This window comes from Budorcas taxicolor, chromosome 16 (genome assembly GCF_023091745.1).
Source record: "Budorcas taxicolor isolate Tak-1 chromosome 16, Takin1.1, whole genome shotgun sequence".
Lineage (NCBI taxonomy): Eukaryota > Metazoa > Chordata > Mammalia > Artiodactyla > Bovidae > Budorcas > Budorcas taxicolor.
Genome location: NC_068925.1, coordinates 76,103,305 through 76,128,150, shown reverse-complemented (window position 1 = coordinate 76,128,150; position 24,846 = coordinate 76,103,305). Strand labels below are relative to the sequence as shown.

The following is a 24,846-nucleotide window of genomic DNA, read 5'->3' as shown; positions in this document are numbered from 1 at the left end:
GGTTAGTTCCTCCGTTGTGTCCGACTCTGCGATCCCATGGAATGAAGCCCACCAGGCTCCTCTGTCCATGGGGATTCTCCAGGCAAGAATACAGGAGTGGGTTGCCATGCCCTTCTCCAGAGGATCTTCCCGACCCAGGGGTCGAACCCTAGTCTTCCACATTGCAGGCAGATTCTTTCCCATTTGAGCCACCAGGGAGGCGCATTCATTATGACCTCTTAGGAAGCTTGAGATGCATCCTCAGGACTGCAGGGGTCAGAGTGGACAGGAAGAGCTGGGAAGCAGGAAATCCAGAGAGTAGGGTAGCGAGCTCTCGGGAGACACAGGGAAGGCAGGACTTTGGGAGGCCACTGAGCTCCCTGGTGACGGTGACAGGCTAAGGATGTGCAAGGACTCAGTAATGACAGCCTCAGTGGGGGAAGATAAGTGACAGAAAGAGAAGAACTATGTCTCCCCACCTCTGCTAGTGGGGAGCATGCAGCCGACCCAGGGCGCTGGGGGAGAAAGATGTGGGCATCAGGGAAGTCCAGAGTTTTACTTCTAGTCTGGAACCAGGCATTATACTCCTGGCTGGAGGCTGTGTTTGAGACATGAAGGACTTTTTATTATCCAAGAGTGAGATGATGAGCTAAGCAGCCTGCCCCATGCAGAGGTGAAAGAATGAACAAAATAAAGCTGTGATTTGGTTCTCCGGCATACCGGTTGAGTGTGAGAATGCTAACAACTGCTGTTCCTAACTTGCTTGTTGTCATGAGGGTCACATGAAATGAGAGCCGGAGCAGTACCTTGTTCAAGATTGAGTTTACCGCACAAACGCAGGGGAGTTTATTGGTGTTATTTCTGGGGATAGACTGATAACTTATTGATGACACGATTTTTTTTTTAAAGGAAATGTTGCACGTCAACTCTTGGATGACTTAGCAGACCATTCTTTCTGAAATTCTGGTATCCTTGCGGTTAGTGAACAGGTGTGAGGTCTCTTGTTCAAACTCAAGGGTCAAAGGGATTTGTGAACAGCCACAATGGGAAGGAAGCCTGTCAACCCAGTTGCCTTCGTCCTCCTGGAGATGCAAGTGCGATCATTAAATAAGACATCCCAAGCTGGTCTAAGTTAGGAGACCAGGATGTGGCTAGGAACTGGCTTCTGGCTACAAGCCCTCTCAGCCCAGCCAGGCAGGAGCCACCAGTGCAGACTCTGCAACCTCGCCTCGCCTGGAGGCTGGTGCAGGGGACGGCCCACATCGTTCCCTTCCTCACTTCCTTCTGTTCGTGGCCTCCTTTGATGGTGGCCTCAAATGTAACCAATGACACGGAGCCTCTGAGCATAGAAAGGAGTGGAGGGGGAGGTGGGGAGATGGAAGACAGACAAAAGATTCTTTATTAAAAAAACAGGTGCTTAAGAAATTAATTAGACCAAATAATCACCGAGTTGTCTGAGTCTATTTTACTTGGTGCATGCCGGGTCTGGTGGAAAAAAAAAGGGGGATTTTAAATAATTTTGGAGTTATAACTGATGTAATTAGGTGCTCAGTGAACACTTAGCATCGAGCTGTGCTTATTAAAATTACTGTTTTAATCAGAACATTGGCGGAGAATCATTAATAATACAATGGCTTGATTCCCTGGAACTCTAATTAGACCTGGACTTTTAAGCACCTGAGCATAATCTGGCTCCGTCTGGATAGGCACGACGGGCGATGCATTATTATCTCGGGGCATGCAGGGTGGAGCATCAATACAGCTATTTCGTGACTGCCTGAGTGCTTTGTTTCGGAGTGTGAGAGCGTGCTGAGGGGGTACCAATGCTGAAAGATGGAGACAGAAGTGGAGGGGGTCAGCCAGGGGCCCGGGGTTGGAGGTCCTGAGGAAGAAAGGCAGACAGCGACTTCTCCCACTGGTGCAGGCTGGACACACCTCATACACTGTCCTGCAGAGGCACCACCCAGCCACGTCCCAGAGCCAGGTAAAGGCCATTTCCTGGGATGCTGTGTCTCCACGATGGCCTGTCCCTCATTCAAACCAGACGTGCATCTGGAGGGGTACAGCTTTAGTCCCTGCCAAGCCACCGCACATCAGAGGTCTAATCAATGGTTTGTAACGCATGGGTGTGCGCTCAGTCGTGTCCAGCTCTTTGCGACCCCATGGACTGTAGCCCACCAGCCTCCTCTGTCCATGGAATTTTCCAGGCAAGAATACTGGAGCAGGTTGCCATCTGCTACTCCAGCGGCTCTTCCTGACCCAGGGATCGTCTTATATGTCCTGCTTTGGCAGGCAGTTTCCTACCACTGTGCCACCTGGAAAGCCTCAGCTGATGGTTTGCTAAGTGATAATCAAAAGTTAATCTGGTGGAGGACTGGGGCCACTTCTTCATTTTCCTGTCCAGCATTTTGTGTCACCCTGGAGAGAGATCAGGAGACAGGCTGAGTTTCTCCAGAACCTTCTAACCCTTAGGAACCAGAGAAGAAGGGAGGCTGAGTGGATGGGTTCTGTCCCCTGAGACACTCAGCTGAGCTGGCATTTCAGGAGAGGGATCCATCAAGGCTTCGCAAACAGAGCTTTGGTTTTGCTACCCCTTCAGCTGGCAGCTCACTGACTTGGTCCCCAGTGGGGCTGAATCTTTGGATAGATGTCACAGGGGTGGGTGGCGGAAAATAAAGGGTGGGCATGCTGTCCACCCTCCTAGAGCTTGCTAATTATCTGGAAGGACACAACAAAGATGTGAAAAAAGGACTTAGGACACTTAAAAGGCAGATACCAAGAAGTGAAAATTAAGCTGGAGTCAGACAAGAGCTATGTGGAGTTAAGCGGTGATCCAAGTGTGATGGGAGGGGTCCAGGCCTTCTGCAGGAGGGCTGCGGGGGCCTGGCTTCATCTGCTGAATGCGAGGGAGGCAGCCTCTCTGTGTCCCCATCAAGCATGCCTCTGACTGCAACTAGAGGCCTTGAGACAACAGGTTTGAGTCCTCTGAGGCTCCCTTTCCTGGTCACCTCTAGCCAATACAGCCCTTTTGTGCAATTTGGAAAAGGTGGCCCCTCTAGGTGCATGGTTTGGTAAGATGAGTAAGGACTTGGTATTGGCTCCCCTTGGCCCTCAGCTGAAGAACTGACGCTTTTGAACTATGGTGTTGGAGAAGACTCTTGAGAGTCCCTTGGACTGCAGGGAGATCCAACCAGTCCATCCTAAAGGAAATGAACCCTGAAGCTGACACTCCAATACTTCGGCCAGCAGATGTGAAGAACTGACTCATTGGAAAAGACCCTGAGGCCGAGAAAGATTGAAGGCAGGAGGAGAAGGGGACGACAGAGGATGAGATGGTTGGATGGCATCACCAACTTGATGGACATGAGTATGAGCAAGCTTCGGGAGTTGCTGATGGACAGGGAAGCCTGGCGTGTTGCAGTCCATGGGGTCACAAAGAGTCGGACCCAACTGAGCAACTGAACTGAACTGGCCCTCAGCTTGCAGCACATAGCCTGAACCATCACATCCACTGGCCCTGATGCCCAAATAGGGTGTGCGTGTGTGCTAAGTGCTTCAGTCGTGTCCGACCCTTTGTGACCCCAAGGACTATAGCCCAGCAGGTTCCTCTGTCCATGGGAGTCTCCAGGCAAGAACACTGGAGTGGGCTGCCATGCCTTCCTCCAGGGGATCTTCCCAACCCGGGGATCGAACCTGCATCTCTTACGTCTCCTGCATTGGCAAGTGGGTTCTTTACCATTAGTGCCACCTGGGAAGCCCAAACAGGGCGTCTCTAGTGAAACAGGAAGGGGAAATGCATAGTGTGGCTTGACCAGAGTTTTACCCAGATGACCCACAGACAGAATAGTTTTGGATTCCAAACACTGTCTCTTCTAAATCCTCTTGGGCAGGGGGCGGTGGGGGGGGGGGGGGGGGGCAGTCCAGAGAAGGTGGAAGTCAAGAGTGGCTTGAGGAGCAGAGAAGGCTCCATGGAGGAGGGGGATTTGCGGAGGGGATGGGTGAAGTGTCCTGGGCAAACTCCAACAGACAGAATGAGCTTTCGGGTGTGCTCTGGGGACAGCAAAGGACAGGATAAAGCACGTCCCCTTTGAATGTCTTTTCTTTCCGATTCCTCAGGAGTAGCCATTTTGCATATGAATTAAACAAGTAAAACAGCTCCAGGCCTCCCTCAAGGAAGATTAGTCCAAAGCAAGAATCTGTCTATGAACCAGCAATGCAGGGAGGAAGGGTGATCTCCATCCCTGGGACCTCTAAGGATGAATTCAAGGTCCCTGATGAGTGTAAGGCTGGTCTCAAGACCCCCCTCCAACTCCAAGCATGTCTTAGGGGAGGGAGCCTGGGAGGCTGTCACAGGAGAGCGGGGAGCATCCCCTGTGCTTTGGAAATAAACGGCTAGGCCTTAATTCAAGGATCTGGGCGCTTCTGAAAATAAAAAGGATACAGTGAATGATAGCCTCCCGAGACACACACACACCCCCTTCACTCTACACACACATACTCTTCACACAAACACTCACAAACACAAACACACATTCATACCCTTCACTCACACTCCACACCAGCACACGAACAGCACGCACACTTCACACATCCTCCCACCACACGCGCACACACACACACACACATTCACGTCAGACACACTCATGACACACAGACATCCCCATCACGCTTGTCACCCCACCCCCACCCCCCCAACCCCCTCTGCCTACACACAACTGCGAGAAGGGCCGTCCGGACCTGCCTCCCTCCGGCTTGTCGTGAAGAAGGATCAGGGCGCTCCGAGATGAAACAGAGCAGTTAAAAGTGACAAACAGACTTCTAAACAGGACTAGGCTTTTAATGAAAACCATAATGAATGGAACAAATGGAGGGCCACACAGATATCACCCATAAGTGGCCATAAATATCGGACCAACAGATGAGATCGTGGATACTGCAGTTTTGAAGCCCATCAAATGACTGCTATTAAAATTCATCAATACATAACCCAGTCCAGACTCATATCCAAGGTCCTCTCATGCTCTGGAGAACTGACTCTGAGGCCAGAGAGACCTGGCTTTTGAATTCTCGTTTTGCCCCTTGATGAGCTTGGGTTACGCTGCTCGCTTGAGTCTCAGTTCTTTCATCTATAAAGTGTGGATAATTATCCCCTTAATGGGGATGTTGTGCAGATTAGATGAAGTCCTAGGCAGCGATAATAATTTATCAATATAGTGAACGATGAATGTTCATGGTTCTCTTGTCCCCTCCCCTTTCAGCTTCCTGGGGTCAAGGAAAGCCTGCTGGCTGGCGGGAGCAATAGGGAGAGAAGGAAAAAGAGGGGAAGCAGAAGGGACAGGTAGAGCGGAGACCAAGGCAGGAGATGGCAGGGTGGAAAAGGGAAGGAAGAGAGAGAGGATAGCCAGACCGCCCGGAGGCCGCCCGCCGGCATCACCCACGGTGGGCAGCCACGCCTTCTCGGGTGAGGGTGCCCGAGGACCAGTTGTGGGGTAGCCACCAATTATGGCCCACCCTTCCCATGAGTCCTCTGTAAGTCACAGCTTTATTGAGGTATAATTCACATACTAGAATACTCACGCACGTAAAGGGTACAAGTCAGTGGTTTTCAGGATATTCAGAGTTTTGTGTCCATGACCACGATCAATTTTAGGGCATTTTCCTCACCTTTCAAAAGAAACCCTGTACCCATTAGCAGTCACTCTCCATTTTGCCTGCCTGTCCCTGCACCTCTCCAGCCCCAGGGAAGCACCGGTCACCTCTCTGTCTCTATGGATTTGCTATTCTGGACAGTTTACGTAAATGAAGCAAGCAACAGGAGGTTTTCTGTAGCTGCTTTTTTTTTTTTTTTTTTTTTTACTTAGTATCATGTTTTCAAGGTTTGTTCCTGTTGTAGCATGTATTAGCAACTTCCTAAATTTCTTTCTTCAAGGCCAAGCAGGTGGAAGACCAGAGCTTCACACACACACAGAAGCCAGTGTCATGACGGACACTGTCCAACTGTCGCCCGAAGAAATCTCACTGGATCAAGATTAGTTAGTAGTTACAGACTTAGAGGTTAGGCAGTTGGAGTCTATTTTTTACCACTGAGGAATAACAGAGGAGAAAGGATTCATTCTTTTGAGTGTGTATTTTTTTTTCCGCACACACTATACCCTTTATACAAAGAAAGGAAAGCAAAAGAGGATCCAAATGTAAGAGTCTCCTGTCTGCGGTTTTATGATTTAGATTTAATGTTAAGAGGCAAATGAGCGTCTCTTGGTATTCTGCCCATATGTCTCTCTCTTACCTCTTAAAAGTGACAATTCCCAGCTCTATTTTTACAGTGTAAAAGAATGACTCTCCTCTAATGCTTATCTGTCATTGTTTATGTTTCAAGTTAATTTTAGACATTCAGACTGTAGCCTTAGGATGCAGGGAAGCGGAGACATCTCTGGGCCAAAGGCACCCCCCTGAAGGAGGAGGGGCTTATACACTGGACTGAAATGACAAAGCTATTCATTGGACTCGGGAAATGTCAATCACCTTTGTTCTATAGACGATGCGAGATGTGTCCCTGAGGGGCAGGTTCTGAAAGATACAGGCTATCTATTCTGTCCACCTGGCTCCAGAGTGAAAATATTTGAAGACTAGATTGTTGGTGAAGCTTCAGTCTCTGTCCTGATGCCCACCATTATGTCGTGGCCACTAGATGTTAGTCTAAGGCAACAGACTGGTTCCAAATAGGAAAAGGAGGACGTCAAGGCTGTATATTGTCACCCTGCTTATTTAACGTATATGCAGAGTACATCATGAGAAACGCTGGGCTGGAAGAAGCACAAGCTGGAATCAAGATTGCCGGGAGAAATATCAATAACCTCAGATATGCAGATGACACCACTCTTATGGCAGGAAGTGAAGAGGAGCTAAAAAGCCTCTTGATGAAAGTAAAAGAGGAGAGTGAAAAAGTTGGCTTAAAGCTCAACATTCTGAATACGAAGATCATGGCATCTGGTCCCATCACTTCATGGGAAATAGATGGGGAAACAGTGGAAACAATGTCGACTTTATATTTTTGGGCTCCCAAATCACTGCAGATGGTGATTGCAGCCATGAAATTAAAAGACGCTTACTCCTTGGAAGGAAAGTTATGACCAAGCTAGACAGCATATTCAAAAGCAGAGACAATACTTTGCCAGCAAAGGTCTGTCTAGTCAAGGCTATGGTTTTTCCAGTAGTCATGTATGGATGTAAGAGTTGGACTGTGAAGAACGCTGAGCACCAAAGAATTGATGCTTTTGAACTGTGGTGTTGGAGGAGACTCTTGAGAGTCCCTTGGACTGCAAGGAGATCCAACCAGTCCATCCTAAAGAAGATCAGTCCTGGGTGTTCATTGGAAGGAATGATGCTAAAGCTGAAACTCCAATACTTTAGCCACCTCATGTGAAGAGTTGACTCACTGAAAAAGACCCTGATGCTGAGAGGGATTGGGGGCAGGAGGAGAAGGGGGCGACAGAGGATGAGATGGCTGGATGGCATCACCGACTCGATAGACATGAGTTTGAATGAACTCCCAGAGTTGGTGATGGACAGGGAAGCCTGGCATGCTGCGATTCACGGGGTCGCAAAAAGTCAGACACGACTGAGGGACTGAACTGAACTGAACTGAACAGTTAGCTCAATTTTTTTAGAATTTAGCTTAATGCAAAATAGAACCTGATATACCATGCACTAATATCTATGCTTCAGGAAAACCCACCAGAAGAGGGTTATGTGATGCCTTTTTGCTTTCCTAGAAACTGATTTAGCTTGAGCTCCAGGGAGAGGAAATTGTCCACAGCCAGGCTAAGACAGAGGCACAGACTACAGTGGCCTCAGTTGCCAGACACGGGGGTCGTGGTTGCGGCCACAGGCGGAAGCTGGGAAGAACTCAGAAATGAGGAGTGACTGTAAAGCTCAGGTACAACAGCTGGTGACTTCCTATCTGGGCTTTTCAGTGACCCGTATCCCTGGGCACCTCAGGGGATACCTGTGTGTCACAGAATTAAACTCATGTTTAGAACTACATCCATCAGAAAACAGCAATAACTACACCAAAGAGTCTGCGTGTAAGGCCCTATCTCAGGAAATGAAGCGATACAGTGTTGCTACTCTAAAAAGGTCAAGCGTTGTTTATTAACCATGCTCAAAGAAGCTCATTAAATCTGGGAGCGTGAGGACAGCACCGGCTAACATCATGCATGCGACACGGTTTGCGTGGCGGCGGGGCCCCCGCTGGGCCAGATCCGCAGTCTAGGTCTCCGGCGGCTGCTGCTTGGAAGCCACAGGCTCGGCGGGCTGCTGTCCCGTGCCCAGCACCTCTCTCCACGCCATGCAGCGGCGGGGAGGCACTGGTCACAGTTACTCAGCCCTGGAGCTCCTTCTTGTCCTGAATTTACTCCTCAGCCCACCCTTGGCAAACAAGTAGGTGACCCCAGGTGAGGGAGATAGGACTCCAGAGAAAGTCGGGGGACTACTCTCTATTAATCTGGGCATGCTCCAATTTGCACTAACAGCATACGTTTGCATGTTGGATTCTGGAGGCCCCAACTGCAAGAGTATTAGATAAAATAAAATTAATTATTGTAATCCTCTGCGATCACATTCAAACCCAATATTCTCAGCTTGGCACACAGCATAGGTTTGGCTGCCCACTTCCCTCCATGCTTTCCTATTAAAGCTATTTTCTCAAACGCTGATTGAGTTCTGGCTGTATTATAGGCACTGGGAGGGTGTGGGGTACCTCAGACCTGTATCAGGCCCCCTGAGTAGCTTAGATCCTAATGAGGGAGGCACCAAATAGATATTCCCTCCAGGTATGTAGCTTTTACCATAAAGTTAGACAAACTCAGAGCTAAATTCATTCTGCTTGGGGTCCGTTGGGAGCCCGTCTTGAGTTCTGATGGGGGCATGAAGGTCAAGGACTCAAGAAGGTGGCAGCAGGCAGATACTCTCTTCTTTCTACAAGTTCAAAATACCTGCCTGGATCTTTCATCTGTATTCTGTGTCCTCTCCTTCTAGGGAGGCTGTTCATGAGAGACACAACTCCTTGAGAAGAGAGGGCTCGAGGCTGAAGGAAGGCCCGTGGCTCTGGGTAATTGCTGGGTGGGCCTGAGACAGTGCGTGTGGTCAGAGAGCAGGATGCCAGCTTAGCCTGACTTCCTGCAGAAATCTGCTGGGCCTTGGCAAACAGTCTTGACATGGAGCCGTGGCGTGGTTCCTTCCGGCTTCTGCCTGAGCTGAGGCTTTCCCTGTGGTTCTGGAGATGGGATCAGTCATAAAATATGGGCCCTTCCTTTTCTTGGCGAAATCAGACTCCCCGCCTACCAGTCTTCAGTGGATACTAGTTGATGAACTGCCCAACATGGCCAGGGCCCATCTAGAATGTTCAAGAGCTTTCTCAAAAGCTCCTTTTGCTGTGTGCCAGGCACTGTGTTCAGCGCTGTGCCTACGGCACCTTATTTCACCCTGCAACATTTGATAGAGTCTACCCTTATAGACAATTTATCTAAGAGGAAACGGAAGGCTTGATAAGACGGGATCGTTGGATGAGGGTCAATATAGTGAGGGGTGGGGCCAGGATTCCAGATGTGCTTAACATGGAGTCTGCCTTGCCCCCACACAGCTCAGTCTTCCAACCCCAAGAAGGTAGCATGGCACGTGCTTGGAGGTTCCAGCATCCCTCGGCCTGCCTGGCCTTTCTGGGTGTCACAGGCTCTGCTTTCTCTCTCCCCTGCTCCCCTCCCCTCTCTACCACCAGAGCACTTCTGGAAGGAAACTCACGAGAAGGGAGGCAGGCACACCGTGTCCTGGGCCCAGGGACAGGTGACCTTTCCATTTCAGCACCTTTATAAATCTTACCTAATGAAGTTAAGGGGAAAAAAGAATTAATGAATAAATGAAGGTTAAATCACTCCCTGCAGAAAATTGATGCTGACAGCGAGGGCCAAGAAGAGAGCTTGGAAAGCAGGGAGATGACTTGCCCGAGAGGCTTTTAAAATTCCTCTCACCCCACCCCCGTTCAAGGGAGCTGGAAGGCTGGCCAGTTCTGGGATGGGCATTGAAGGCTTTGGGAAGTCCAAGGCAGATGGCCTGAAGGTGATGGAGTCAAAAGCCTTACTCTACCTTGGACCATTTTTTCCAGAAGCGAATTTGCATATGATAGAATATGGGTGCATGTGCGTACACATATGCACACAGGCATGCTGTAGATACAATTGACTCCTGCAAGACACAGAGAGTTTGGCTGTGCCGGGCTCATTTCTGGCCTTCTGGGACCCCTGTCAGCACCCACTTCTTAGCCATCTTTATCTTCTCATCACCTCTACCCTTGTCACCATTCCCGATGACGAACCCCCAGGCCTGCCCATCTCAGCCCAACTGGCTCAGAGGGGCTGTAGGTGAATGTGTAGCTGGCTTTAGGGATGAAGGAGAAAGAAAAGCTGACAGGGCTGTGGACCACTGCAGCCACCCAGGCCAGGAGCTCGCACACAGGGTGGCAGAAGTTGAAGGGAGATGGAGAGAAAACTGCAAAAGTCAAAGGACACACTCTGGGGTGAGGAACTGAGAGAGACTCAGGCTCTTCCAGGCGGTGCTGCTGCCTTACTGAGAGCTCTGGGGCAGGTCGCTTACTGGCTGACATCTGTGTAGCTCCACAGTGAAACCGAGATGGAGAAGGGGCCCCGCAGAAGAGAATCGGCAGCAGAAATCCTCCCTGGTGGGAGCAGTGAGCAGGAGCCATCAATAATTCTGGTTCCCCTTCCTCTCTGTGCGTGCTCACAGGTGTTTAAGGCTCCGATCATGAAGGCGGGGTGGCTCAGAGGGCCCAGGGCAGCTCGCCCATCCTAAGTGTGATGGGACCTGGGAGGCAGGAGGCCAGCGCTGGGTTGATGGAGGGGCTGAAGGTGGGCTGGAGCCGCGTGGTGGGCGGCGGGGAGCAGAGAGGTGATACGGAGCCAAGAGCCGACTAGATCGACTAGTAAATAAAAGGTCACAGTGATTCTCCCCAGGCACCCAGGGAGAAGCAGGCAGAGAGCTCTGCTGACGGCAGGAGCTGACAACTGGCAAATGAGCCTCTGCAGTTATCTCTTCCCTTCCTTCTTCTTGTCTCATAAGACAGAGGCTAGAAATAGATGCAACTGGCAGATGACTGAAGGATGAAAAATGAGCAACATGTTAGTGGAGTGGGGTTGGCGGTGAGGGAGCTCAGGGGTAGAGGAGCACGAAGCTCATGAATGAAGCAGAGGGAAGGACAGGGATTAGCTGGAGCTGCTTCCAGGGTCTGGCTCTTCCTCTGTCCCAGGCATCCTGCAGGGATTAGTCACTGAATCTTCTTAACACCCTTATAAGGCAGGTCTTACTCTTCTCCCCATTTTTCAGAAGGTAAAACTGAGGCTTTAGGGAGGATAAGCCAGGCTCGACTGAAGAGTGCCAGAGCCAAGAATACAGGCCCACCTGCCTCCAGAGATGAGCTCTAATCTAAAGATTATCCAACAGTGCCTCTGAACCCTCCCTTTTCTTGTCTTTTCCTCTCTTCCAAGACTTCAGGAAGTGTGTATTGAGCACCTAGTAAGGGCCAGTACTCTTGCCTGGAAAGTCCCAGGGACAGAGGAGCCTGGTGGGCTGCAGTCCATGGGGTCGCTAGGAGTTGGGACACGACTAAGCGACTTCACTTTCACCTTTCACTTTCATGCATTGGAGAAGGGAATGGCAACCCACTCCAGTGTTCTTGCCTGGAGAATCCCAGGGACAGGGGAGCCTGGTGGGCTGCCGTCTCTGGGGTCGCACAGAGTCAGCCATGACTGAAGCGACTTAGCAGCAGCAGCAGTAAGGGCTGAACACTGTAATATGTCTTTGGGAGACAGAAGCCGCCTGGACAGCCAAGGTCCCTGCCAGCAAGGAATGCTGTTGGGATGACCAACTGAATGAACCGAACTGGCGCACTCTCCTTTCTTTTCCCACGAACCTGCATAGGGCAGAGGTTTCCCTGCCGCACAGCGGGAGGGGTGACTGTCCTGAGGGACGGGGCGCTGGCCTGGCCACAGGGGGCTTCAGCAGTGGTTTCTGCCCGTGGAGGGCCTCTTCCTTCTCACCGCACATCTTTTGACTTGCTGCTCAGCTCCAAGGCCTGGCCAGGGGCCCCGCTGGTGGAGGAGGATCACAGAGAGCTGGGCATGGGCTTGTTTCCTCCTGGGCACCGTGTTCCAGCAGCCGGGCTGGGGAACCAGCGGTGCCTTCTGTCTAGGCTGAGGCTCCTCTCCTCTTGACAAGAGGAGGTGGGGAGCGCCCACCAGAAGGCTGCCTGCCTGTGAGCTGTGGATATTCCATGAGGACTGATGCCCCAAGACCCTTGCCTTCAGCTCCAACATCAAATTTAGGGGAATGGTCCCTGAACATGCTGAATTCTTTCATGCCTCCATGCTTTCCCTCACTTGAGAAGCGTTCCTTTGCCTTTTTTTTTTTTCAAAAAAATTGAAGCAGAGATGATTTACGATGTTGTGTTAGGAATCACAGGCTTCCCCCACGGCGGCTCAGTGGTAAAGAATCTGCCTGCAGTGTGGAAGAGGCAGGTTCGATCCCTGGGTTGTGAAGATTCCCTGGAGGAGGGCATGGCAACCCACGCCAGTATTCTTGCCTGGAGAATCCCAGTACGGGCTACAAGTCCATAAGGTCGAAAAGAGTTGGACTCAAGTGGCTTAGCACTCATGCATGTTAGTAAACACAATAAAGTGATTTTTCAGATTCTTTGGCTTTTGCTTCCACTCAGTGAACCCCCATCCTTTCGTAATATACCGAGAATATCACCCCCTCCAGGAAGCCTTCCTTGACTCACCGGCTCTGTTGGGTAGCACCCTCTCACACACTCCCAGTGCTCTGCACACTGTATTGTAAATTTGGATGCGTGCATGCATCCTGGATCTGTGATTTTGTGAGGGTGAGCTCTGTGCGCACAAGAAGTCCTCAGAGGTTGTTGATGAGTTACTTGGTGGGTGAATGGCTAAGACACTGTTCTCAGCTCTGTCCATTTCCCCCTTTTCTAATCTTCCTTCTGCCTGGCTCTCCTCTCTGTCCATCTCCCTCTTCCCATCATTAAACATGACTTGATGGACAGACTGAACCCAGACTGCTTGGAAGCCACTGACGGCTGATAACACGGCCAGTTCTTCCTCCAGCTGGTGCAAATTTCAAACCCCAATCTATAGGTGGTCTAGTTGGGAGTGGGGATAACCAGAAGCAGGAGAGAGGAAGGGAACTCTGGGCAGAGTGGTGAAGGCTCGGGGAACTGAACTGTGTGGTGTGCAAACTATGAAGGAAGATTGTGGCTGAGACGCTGGGTCCCTGAGCAGGGTAGGCGAGATCAAAGGGCCAGCTGGAAAACCACAGCGAAGTAGGGCTCTGAAAACAGCAAGCCTGCCTGCAGGAGAGGGGGCATGACCACTTCCCCCCGCAGGGAGCACAGCAGAGCTTCCTGCCCTGTTGCAGGAAAAACTCGTGTTAGTGTAGAGACCTCTCCACAGCCCAGAACACAAAGTGATGCTATTTCCACCTCCCTTGTCTCCACGTACCCCTGTCTCACGCGCACACACACATGGATCACAGACGCCGATCCGAGTCAGCCTCCAAGGGCTGTGCCCACAGCCACCGTCTGAAATATATTTACGGCTGCAGAAAACACCCACAGGTCATGGCCGCGGAGAGCATTCTGATACATTTTATTGATGGGGAAACTGAGGCTCCAGTTGGTCTTAACTCAGAGGCACTCGTGACAGTCTGTGATGAGTCCCTGGAGGCAGGATCCTAACTTCCCACTCCCCCGACACTCTGCCACACTCACCCCTCTGCTGCCCCTCTGACTCCCTGGCAGCTCAAAGTTGGGTTCTAAATGTTGTCCCCTAGGCCAGCCCCAGAGAGAAAACCTGTCTGACAGGCAGCATGTGTGAGCGAGCTGGGCAGAACTCACGGGTCGTGAAGCAACCCTCTCTCTGGTATTTCTAGAAACTAGCTTAGGGGGTCATTTCTGGCTGGGGAGCTCAGAAACTTTGCTCTGGAGAAATCCACTAGTGATCAGCTTCCGTGTCGGGGAAAGCTAGTGCTCTAGGAACCTCTGGATAAAAGGCCATCTCACAAGGGCAGTGGGACCCTGGTCCAGGCGGGCAGGACTACTGAGGGACCACCTCCCCGTGTTCCCTGACGGACCCCATGGAGTATGGGCTGGGCTCTCAGAACGCTAACTTGTGCTTCTTCCCAGGGGCTCACTGACCCCCCTCACCCGCGCCCCTTCCCTCACACCCGGACAATCTCTTGGCATCTCCAAAGCTGCATCTTCACATCATAGCAACTGTTCCAGCTGCCAGCGGCTGGAAATAACTGCATGGGGGCTCCCCTTGATGTGGCCCTCTTTTGTGTTGATCAAAACACCAAAACGAAATCAGGCTCTCCACATCTGACTGAAGCCTAATTGGAAATCCAAAGCGGCACTAAATGTTACGGTCTAAATAAAACACACTCGGTTACAGAAACTCCACATGGGGAGTGTGAGAGGGCGCTCTAGTCGGGAGCTGAAACGTAGGTTGCAGGGTTCTGGGGCGTCGTGATGGGGCCCCCGCATTTGGCCGGATGAGACAGACTCAAGATGGCAACACAGAAGGCTCTTGAGAGCCCAAGAACCCCTGGGTAGGGCTAGCAAGGCAGCTGATCGATACCTGTTGCCTGGTTCACACTTGGAAATGCACCTAAAATGCTCAATCAGCTTTGTGCAATGTCTCTCACGCGTCTGCACCTGCCCTCCTTGCAAAGGTGTGAGTCTGCCAGACAGGCCGTGTGATTGAGAGCGCAGGGCAGGGCTGGCCTCACCCCCTGGGCGCCTTGAACCGGGCTCCTAAGTGGTGGGGGGATGGCAGGCAGGGCAGGAGCTAGCCTGGCAAGCGCCTCTGCCCCGGCTCTGCCTTCTAGGAGTCTTCGGGGGGGGGGGGGGGCCTGGCCTTGCTCTGGTCACTGGACCCTGCCACCCCTGACTTCCCCCCGTGTCACACAGAGCTGAGAATACCTGTCTTTCAAGGTTGCTGTAAGCGGCTGAGATGATGCTGGCAGAGGACCTGGCCTGCCGGACAAACAGCAGCTTCCTGGGGCGGGTGCCCTCTCTCTTTCCTCTCTGACCACCAGAGACATTTCCTGTGACTGGACACACCGGGCAGCAGGCCTCTATTGGTTACTTTTTTACAAAACAAAACAGCGCCCTGCCCCAGAGTCCTTGGCGGGTGTCCAGGGAGGAGTCGTGAGTCTGGCCTCGTCTGGAGCCCTGAGAGCGGCAGGTGGACGGGGAGCAGGCGGGGCGGGCCCGCTGCAGCCGTGCGGCCACCAGGGGGCGCCATCCCAGGAGGACGCGGGACAAGGCTCAGCTTCACTCCGCATCTGTTCCCGGGTGGGGGCGTGGGGGGGCTGTCCTAGCTCTGCCCGCGGGCCAGCTCGGGGGCCCTGGGCAAATTACCTAGCCAGACTGAATTGCAGTTTTCTTATCTATTAAAGAAATAGCAAAGACAATACTATTTATCCCAGGAGATTGTTGTATTAGCCAAGGTCATGTTTGCAAACTATCAGAAGAAAAACACGACCTATATGTTAGTTAGATTTCAACACGTCTTAAATTAGGTAGAGCTGAGAGGCAAGGCGGGGTGGCCAAGTTTCTTTCCGAGGTGTGGCTGTGAGGGGAGCTTGATTTGCAGAGCTTCACCTGGCGATTATGCGTGGGGCCACAACCGTAAAAGCATAATTACTGTTACTAACGTTTATTAAGCAGGTGATACGTGTCAGGTACTTCTCAGAGTGCTTTTTAATGTATGAATTCACTTCATTTAATCTTTTTAATGTATTCATTCACTTCATTTAATCCTCAATGTCATAATTATCCCCATTTTTAGATGAGGCAAGCAAAGCACAGAGAGGTTAAGCAACTGGCCTAAGGCCACATAGCAGGAAGCCAGTATCTGAACCCAGGAAGGTGGGCAGGCTAGCAGTCTCTAGAGCCCATGCTCTTCATGGTGGCCAGGAAACTGCCCATCATCAGGCGCTATCTACTTCTTTGCACTCTGGCTTGGTGGATACTTTGGTTTCAAGGTCTCAAAGGTCCCCTGTTCTCACTTATAAAAGGAAGGACCGCCCTTCACCAGACAGTCCCTGAAGCTCCCCCAGCTCTGGACTGCTATATCAGGGAGAGGGTCTGTCCTCTGAGTGAGCCCAAGCATGGAGGGACAAGGAAGGGCTCCCCATGGTCGGTATGAGTTACTTCAGTCACGGGGCAGGCTGTATATCTCTGCGATAGTACTGCTCACTTTATATCGTAATTTATCTATACATCATTCTTCCCCACCAGAATGTACAGTCCCTGAGGTCAAGGATTATATTTTATTTATTCCTATACAAAAGCATGCTGAACGGCGGTGCTGTTGTTGCATTGTAAAGAGCAGAAAGAAATCAAGAAGGCACCTATCTTCAGAAATCAAGAAGGTACCTATTTATAAGACCTTTTGCTGGAATATGACTTAGAAAGATTGCCCCGTCTACATCTGCATATGCAGATAACTTGCCAGTGGACAGCTCAATGCATTATACATGGTAGACACTTAATGGTCTGTTGAATGAATGAGTCTGTGTATGCAAATGAGATGCAAATCTTTCCTTATTTTAATTTGACCCTTGGGAACATCTTCCGGGACTCCCTTGGGCTTGGGTAGCTTTAATGCTTTTTAATTGAAAGTCTTTTTTTTTTTTTTTTAAACATAACCGATTTTCGGTCTGGCCTGTGCTGAGTGAAGCTGTTGCCAAGTTGGGAAAAGAATGCCGGGCTGGACCAGGTGACTTAGGATTAATTCTGGCTTTTCTGGTAATTCGGGGAATGATGTAGGAAGTGATTCCCTTCTCTGGCACCGTTTTCCTCATCTTAAGTATAAGGGGAGGAGTTCCTTCTGGGATTGAGGTATGGTGATTCCCTACCTCTCCATCCTAGGAACGTCATTCTGGGTCATCAGAGAGTCAGCATCCAGCAGTCCTACCTGGTGAGAGACATCACGTCCCCTGCCAAGGATTAGAGGAAGAGTCTCCAGCCTCCCTGCCCATTTAGTGAAATGAGCTTTTTTGGCACCGGTTCTCCCAGCCTGGGCATTGTGTTCAATCATTTCTTTCCAAACCAAAGGATTTTAAAATAAGAGGCTGGAGTTTTCTTTCTTAAGTACAAGCCAAGCGCCTGATTAATAGGGTGGGTTTGTGATTCGCTTCCTTCATGTGAAAATATTTATTAAAAATGCTCCAATAAGAATATTAATAGCCAGGGAATCAGCTCTGTGTCAGCCTCTTTGTTCCCTGACATGTGAAATGAGGGGAGAGGAAGAGGGGAAGAAAAAATCAAACTCGGGCCTGGGGTGGTCACTGGTCCCTGCGCCCAGTCCTCCGGGAGGCAGGCTTCGCCCCTCCTTTGGGAAAGACGCTGAGATGTGTGCTTGGTTTCTGGGCCACACTGAGGTCCTTAACGAGAAACACGTGTGCATCAAAGGCCTGGATTGAAAGTGACACATTTGAAAACACAAGTACGGCAGAAATTTGCTTATCCTCACTTTCCTAGTCCGCAGACTCTGTAATTCTCCCCCAGAGTCCCCCAGGCTCTGCTCCAGCCCTTGCCTCCTCAGATTCCCTCCTTCCCCGGCTGCAGCCCAGGCCTCTCAGTCCGGGCAGAGGGGAGGCCTCCTGTTACTGGGGCTCCGACCGCCTTGTAAAAATACACCTTGGCACGCTCTGCCAGCGCCCTGGGAAGCCTTATCACCAGGACTAAACAAATGTGCACAATCAAAACAATAGTCTGAGATGTCAAAATAAATGAGCAGGGGCCATCTGGAAGGATGGCTCTGCACGTTTTTTTCTGCTCCTTCCCCAAGTCGTTAGAGGCCCAGGGGCTTGGCCGTTCAGTGGCCTTGGCCACAGGTGACAGACTTAGTACCCTTACATCACAATAAGGCCCTTTGAAAATGCTTCTTATTTTTGCCCCTTGGTCCCGGTTTATAGTTGACAGGCCCTCCTCCGAACCAAGGAAACCAAAATTGATTCTCAGGTGAAGCTGGCTGGGCTGGCATGCTAGAGGCATTGGGTCTGTCCTCCCAGCCTTCTCCCCTACCATGCACGGGGTCTTAAACCAGTGCAGGAAGTTGAGGGGCAGGGGTGTCTCCTGCGCTTGAGACCTTCAGAGAAGGGCGGCTTCATAATCTTTCCAAAGAATTTTGATTTCTAGTAACTCCAGGCCAGAGTTCTCCTTGCCCCAGCTCTCTGAAATGACTTAAGGTGGAAGTGGTTAGAAAGTCACTATCCATTCATCCACATGAAGTCCCATTGCCCTGCCCTGCATGTGAAGGTAGGTCGCCCAGGAGAAGGGTCTTCTAAGTGGGCTGCTGCAACACTGCACAGGAAGACAGACCGGGACAGCCCTTGAATATCGCACGCCATCGCCTGGGCAGTTTCCAGGTAGCGTGATCCTGTTCCTGATGGATTCCTTCAAAGGCTTCCCAGAAAGAGCCGCCTTTGATGTGGGTCTCCTTTAGGGCTCAAGGCAACCTTCAGTCCATCAACAGCAAGCTTTAAAGCTACTGGCACTTCTCTGCGAATTTAGGGAAACCAAACCAGTTCTGGGGACTCTGATCTTAGGTGTCGGGTGTAGCTCAGGCTGAAATGGAAGCTGGCCTGCTCCACGCCCCATGGGCCTCATACTGGGGTCAGGACGGGTGAGCTTTGAAGTCCTTACCAGCTCACATGCTCTGTGGGTCCCTGACCCTGCGAGACAGGAAACCATGTATTTATCTTCCCCGTGCCTTGGGCCTCAAAGCGGGGTCATGGGCTACACCCGCCAGAGTCACGGGGAGACGGGCAGTAGAGAGGTGAGGAGGCGGGCGGAAGAGGAGACTGTATGACTTCTAAGGTTAAGGCATAAAGAAGGCAATAACATTCCCACCTGTTAGGTAGTTAGAATAGGAAACAGGAGTCCAGAATGGCGGTGGCCAAAAGACAAGGAAGGGAAAAGCCTGCGAAAAAGAAACAAAGGAAGGTCCGAGGACCTGAGTGAGGACCTCAGGTGGGACAAACAGCACTCCTGGCTCGCCCGATTTAGGGCAGGCCCAGGGGGAGGAGAAAAAACATATAAAAAGAGGAGCCAAAGGGCAGGGGTCTCTCTCTCCCATGCGCTGGTGTGCTCCCTCCTCTCCTCCCGCGTCTTTGGGTCGGCATGCCCTCACGCCTCGAGGATGCATTTTCCTGCTATTTTCTAAATAGAATTGAGCTGTAACACGGAGCCGTAACATGGATCTGTCTAAGAGCTATAACACAGTCTGTCCGAGACCTGAGAGCTGTAACAGTCTGTTTGAGAGCTGTGACATGCCAAAGGCTCTAACGTCCGGTGCTTCGAATTTTTGTTGAGACGAGACAGAACAGGGCAGAATACGCTCGCCTGACACACCTGATCTGAGGGAATATTCACTCTTGGAGCCTTGAGCGGCCATGCTCAGGAAGTCTGAGCACCTTCAGGCCGCCATGCTGGGAGGAAGCCCAAGGTGCAGGGGGCGGCCTCGTGGAAGCCACCGTGGCTGACGGCCCAGCTGGTTCCAGCTACCATGCATGTGGAAGGACGTGGCTCCAGGCCATGCTAGCCCTAGCCATCCAGTCCCCTCAGCCCATTCACGTCTTCCCAGCAGAGGCTCCAGTCTGGATGCCGCAGAGAGGAGACAAGCAGCCTTTGGGGCACCTGCCTGAACGCCTGACTTAAGTCTGTGAGCATGGCGGCTCCATCTACGGCAGGGAGCTGGAGATACAGTTCACTTTGTTGCAGAGGTCAGACATGGTACGCCCCCAGGGCAGCCCCTTTCCAGCCCACTGTCCACACACATGGCCAGACAGGAGCCTGAGGTCAGACATGGTACGCCCCCAGGGCAGCCCCTTTCCAGCCCACTGTCCACACACGTGGCCAGACAGGAGCCTGAGTCTTGGGAGGTGACCAGGGCTCAGGGTCCCCCTCCCTCCTCTCCACAGATGCCTGGAATACTGGCCTCCTGGGCCTCACACACGAGCCCAGAGCTGCCTCCGTCTGTATCAACGGGAGTGGGACTGTTTAGTCTCTGGGCACATTCCTGTATTTTAAAAATAAATAGCAGATTGTGAGCGACTCAGCCGGACACTGTTGTTCAACCAGGACAGAGGTTTCTGAGGCGTCCCTTGGGATTGAGCAGCAAGAATGTCAGGTTGGAGGTGTTTGCCTGAGACTGGGATCTGTCTTAGCCATAATTTACAGTGGAGATGCTTCTGGCCCTCCCTGGGGTCTCAGAAATTCTAATAATCCCGCTAATGACAATGTTGTTGTTCAGTCGCTCAGTCGTGTCTGGCTCTTTGTGACCCCACGGACTGCAGCACGCCAGGCCTCCCTGTCCATCACCAGCTCCTGGAGCTTGCTCAAACTCTTGTCCACTGAGTCGGTGATGCCATCCAACCATCTCGTCCTCTGTCATCCCCTTCTCCTCCTGCCTTCAGTCTTTCCCAGCATCGGGTCTTGTGATAATGGTGATGATCATTGCCACTTATTGAAAGCACTGACTGTGTGTTAGACACAATGCTAGGCAGTCTGTATACTGTCTCTCAATCCTCGCAGCAGTCACCACTATTAGGCCCATTATACAGATGGAGAAAGTGAGGTGTCGAAAAGTGAAACAACTTTCTTAGAGCCATACGTCTAGTAAGTGGCAACAGACGACGTGCAAGATGGTCTGACGGCCATGCTCCTGCTATTAATCACTATGCTATCTTGCCTCTCCAGGTCTTGAAATAGCAGCATCCCATGCCCTCACCCACCCTAAACACACACACACACACACACCCATCGCCAGCCTCTCTGCTGTTCCCAAGGCCTTTTCCAGCCTTCGCGGAGCCATTCTCCACTGTGACTCCCTTTTTCCATTTCACCCTTCGCTGGATCATTTTATGCCTCTATTCCCTCTGCTAATTCAAACTAATTAAAGTATAAAATAGAATAATTGCTTCCATCCCCATACTTCTTTCCCATCCACCCCGCGTACAGGGGGAGCTTCCCTTTCGGAGAGTGGCCAGCCTGACGAGTTGGGTGGAAACTCAGGCTATCAAGTTTCTTTTCATCTCGTGACCTAGGTTTTCACTTGGCTCACTGCCTGATTTTCCCTGGACCCGCAGTCTGACTTCCATTAGACACCGAGGATGTGGTAGCAGCTCGTATCCCCTCCCACAACATCTGCCGGTCGATTCGCTGTCGAGGAAGCCGGGGCGGACTTTCTAAGGAAGGGCCGGGCAGCCTATCAGTGGAGCACCTGGGCAATTAGTAGGATTGGGGGAATTGGGTCCCAAACACTCCCCTGGGACCGGCGGGCCTTGGATCTATTAGCAGAACATTAACACCAACTTGTCAAAGGTCGTTAAGCAGTGGCACTAATGGCCCAACACTTCTTACTAGTCCTATTTCTTAATTACATTTAATTAACTAAGAGAGGGAGAGAGAGAGGAAGCTTGCCTGAACACAGGAGCCTATACTGGATTGTTCTGACTCTGTGGGGAGTCGGCGTCAAGGATACAATAGGCACCGTGATTTGGGGGAAGGGGAGGGAAACGGAGACAAAAGCTAGGGACCCGGGGAAGGCAGAGATGAGAGGAGGCTGCCCAGAGGTTTACTGTAAAGTGGGGTGATGGACACCCCCATTCCCATCATGTCTTATAAAGTCTTAGGTCTTTCAGGGAACTCCAAAGTCTTAGATCATTGCCTCAAAACAGGAATCTGCTTACCCATGGTGGTGATTTAGTCACTCCAGTCTTGTCTGACTTTTGCAACCCCATGGACTGTAGCCCTCCAGGCTCCTCCGGCCATGAGATTTCCCAGACAAGAATACTGGAGTGGGTTGCCATTTCCTTCTTCAGGGGATCTTCCCAACCCAGGGATCAAATCTGGGTCTCCTGCATTACAGGCCGACTCTTTAGCAACTGAGGCACCAGGGAAGCCCATAGCCACCGTTCTATCCCCACTGCAGGTTCATCCTTGGGGGAAGAAGTTCATAGGAGCACACACAGCCTCAAAAAAAGCCTCCTTCAGGAGGTTCTTTTGGTCTAACCTCAAGATTGTTTCCTGTGCTTCTGAGGCTGTCTTCTGGAGATGGAAAAGAGTCCTGACCCCCAGACCTTAGACAAAGTCTTTAATAGCTGAAAGAGACTCTACAGTCATATTTATTCTCTTCATCTTTCCAGCTGAGGACACTGAGTCCCTGACAAGTCCAGGGTCTAGGTCACCCGGCTGGCTAAAGGGGGGCCAGGAGGAGAACTCAGGTCTCCTGGTCCTGGCAGTGCCGACCGCCACTTAGCTTCCTCCTAATCAGCACCCACGGTCGCCGCCCTCCTGCGTAATGGATCCTAAGGGCTGAGAGCTGGGAGGGGCCGTCAGGAATGAGCGTTTGTGGTGTGTGAGGTGATGCGGCAGGAACTCCCTGCTTGCCGTCTCAGCCCATATCACATCGACCCCCGTGAGACGAGGTGGTGGGACTTGTCTGAGGCCACCCTGTTGAGAGTGTCAGACCTCAGACAGGATCCTGTTATTAGACGCAAATCCTCCATTTCCACCAGGATTCACTGGTGGCTCAGACGTATAGCGTTTGCCTGCAATGCAGGAGACCCGAGTTCGATCCCTGGGTCAGGAAGACCCCCTGGAGAAGGAAATGGCAACCCACTCCAGCATTCTTGCCTGGAAAAATCCCATGGACGGAGGAGCCTGGCAGGGAGGGGGGGCTACAGTCCATGGGGTCACAAAGAGTCGGACATGACTGAGCAATTCCACCTCACTTCCTCCATTTCAGAAGGGAGGAAATGGAGGCTGTTAAGGGGGTCATACATCCAGTATCAGAGCAAACTCTGGACCAGAACGCACGGCATCCGATTTCATCATCATCGACTGTTCTCTCCCCACACATTCAGCTCCTCCCTTAGAGAGGTCCAGGCTGCCCGCGAGAACTCTGCACTCGTCGCCGCTTGCCTCAGATGGCCCTCCTGGGTGGCTCTTGGCCCCCCTACCCGAGCCCGGCCCCTGGTGTGATCCCCGGGGTAGTGACTGGCGCATGGCCTGTGGCTCTCCAAGCGACGGGACTCCGAGCTCTACCGCCAATTCCCCGCCCACCCCCCCGCCCTGACGCTGCCCACTGATCCGGGCTCGCCTGGCACAGGGACCTTCCCAACTCACAGCTCACCTGATTCAAGACAGCCACAGGGCATGAAACCCAGACTCCTGCTACATCGGCCCAGTGTGAGTTACTACTGAGCAGCTCTGCTTTGGTGCAAACCGACAGGACCTGGGCAGCAGACCCAGAAGATGAGACTGAAGGAGGATTATTCAGAAATGAGCTGCAGACGCTGGTTTAGTCAGCGCTGATGCTTTCAGAGGCAACATCAGATATGGTTTGGAGAGGTCATTATATTCCCTATAGGCCACTTATCAGCCTCCAGCCCTTTCCTTTGGTCACGTTTTGAATTCAATTTCAAAAAGCATCTCATTTGAGCGAAAGATATGAATCCCGTGGACAGAGGAGCCTGGCAGGCTACACAGTCCATAGGGCTGCAAAGAGTCGGACAGGAATGAAGCAAGCGAGCATTTAGCCCAGAGACGTGTCTCAGCATTGTCTCAGTCCCACCGAAGTCTCACTGGTCACTTCTGTTGGCTCTTTCTGCTTTTCCACTTCACGGGGCTCCGAGAACCCAAGAAAGAATTTTTATCCAGAGACATTCGCTGGATCATGGAAAAAGCAAAAGAGTTCCAGAAAAACATCTATTTCTGCTTTACTGACTATGCCAAAGCCTTTGACTGTGTGGATCACAATAAACTGTGGAAAATTCTGAAATGGATGGGAATACCAGACCACCTGACCTGCCTCTTGAGAAACCTATATGCAGGTCAGGAAGCAACAGTTAGAACTGGACATGGAACAACAGACTGGTTCCAAATAGGAAAAGGAGTGCGTCAAGGCTGTATATTGTCACCCCGCTTATTTAACTTATATGCAGAGTACATCATGAGAAACGCTGGACTGGAAGAAACACAAGCTGGAATCAAGATTGCCGGGAGAAATATCAATAACCTCAGATATGTGGATGACACCACCGTTATGGCAGAAAGTGAAGAGGAGCTAAAAAGCCTCTTGATGAAAGTGAAAGAGGAGAGTGAAAAAGTTGGCTTCAAGCTCAACATTCAGAAAACGAAGATCATGGCATCTGGTCCCATCACTTCATGGGAAATAGATGGGGAAACAGTGGAAGCAGTGTCAGACTTTATTTTTGGGGGCTCCAAAATCACTGCAGATGGTGATTGCAGCCATGAAATTAAGACGCTTACTCCTTGGAAGAAAAGTTATGACCAACCTAGATAGTATATTCAAAAGCAGAGATATTACTTTGCCGACTAAGGTCCGTCTAGTCAAGGCTATGGTTTTCCCTGTGGTCATGTATGGATGTGAGAGTTGGACTGTGAAGAAGGCTGAGCGCGGAAGAATTGATGCTTTTGAACTGTGGTATTGGAGAAGACTCTTGAGAGTCCCTTGGACTGCAAGGAGATCCAACCAGTCCATTCTGAAGGAGATCAGCCTCTGGGATTTCTTTGGAAGGAATGCTGCTAAAGCTGAAACTCCTGTATTTTGGCCACCTCATGCGAAGAGCTGACTCATTGGAAAAGACTCTGATGCTGGGACGGATTGGGGGCAGGAGGAGAAGGGGACGACCGAGGATGAGATGGCTGGATGGCATCACTGACTCAATGGATGTGAGTCTGACTGAACT

The 24,846-nt window shown here is 51.3% G+C and overlaps 1 protein-coding gene across 2 annotated transcripts in view; it reads right to left on the bottom strand.

Annotated features, from left to right (window-relative positions):
- Positions 1-24,846, bottom strand: part of PLXNA2 (plexin A2) — a 228,314-nt gene that overhangs the window by 100,079 nt on the left and 103,389 nt on the right. The window lies entirely within an intron of this gene.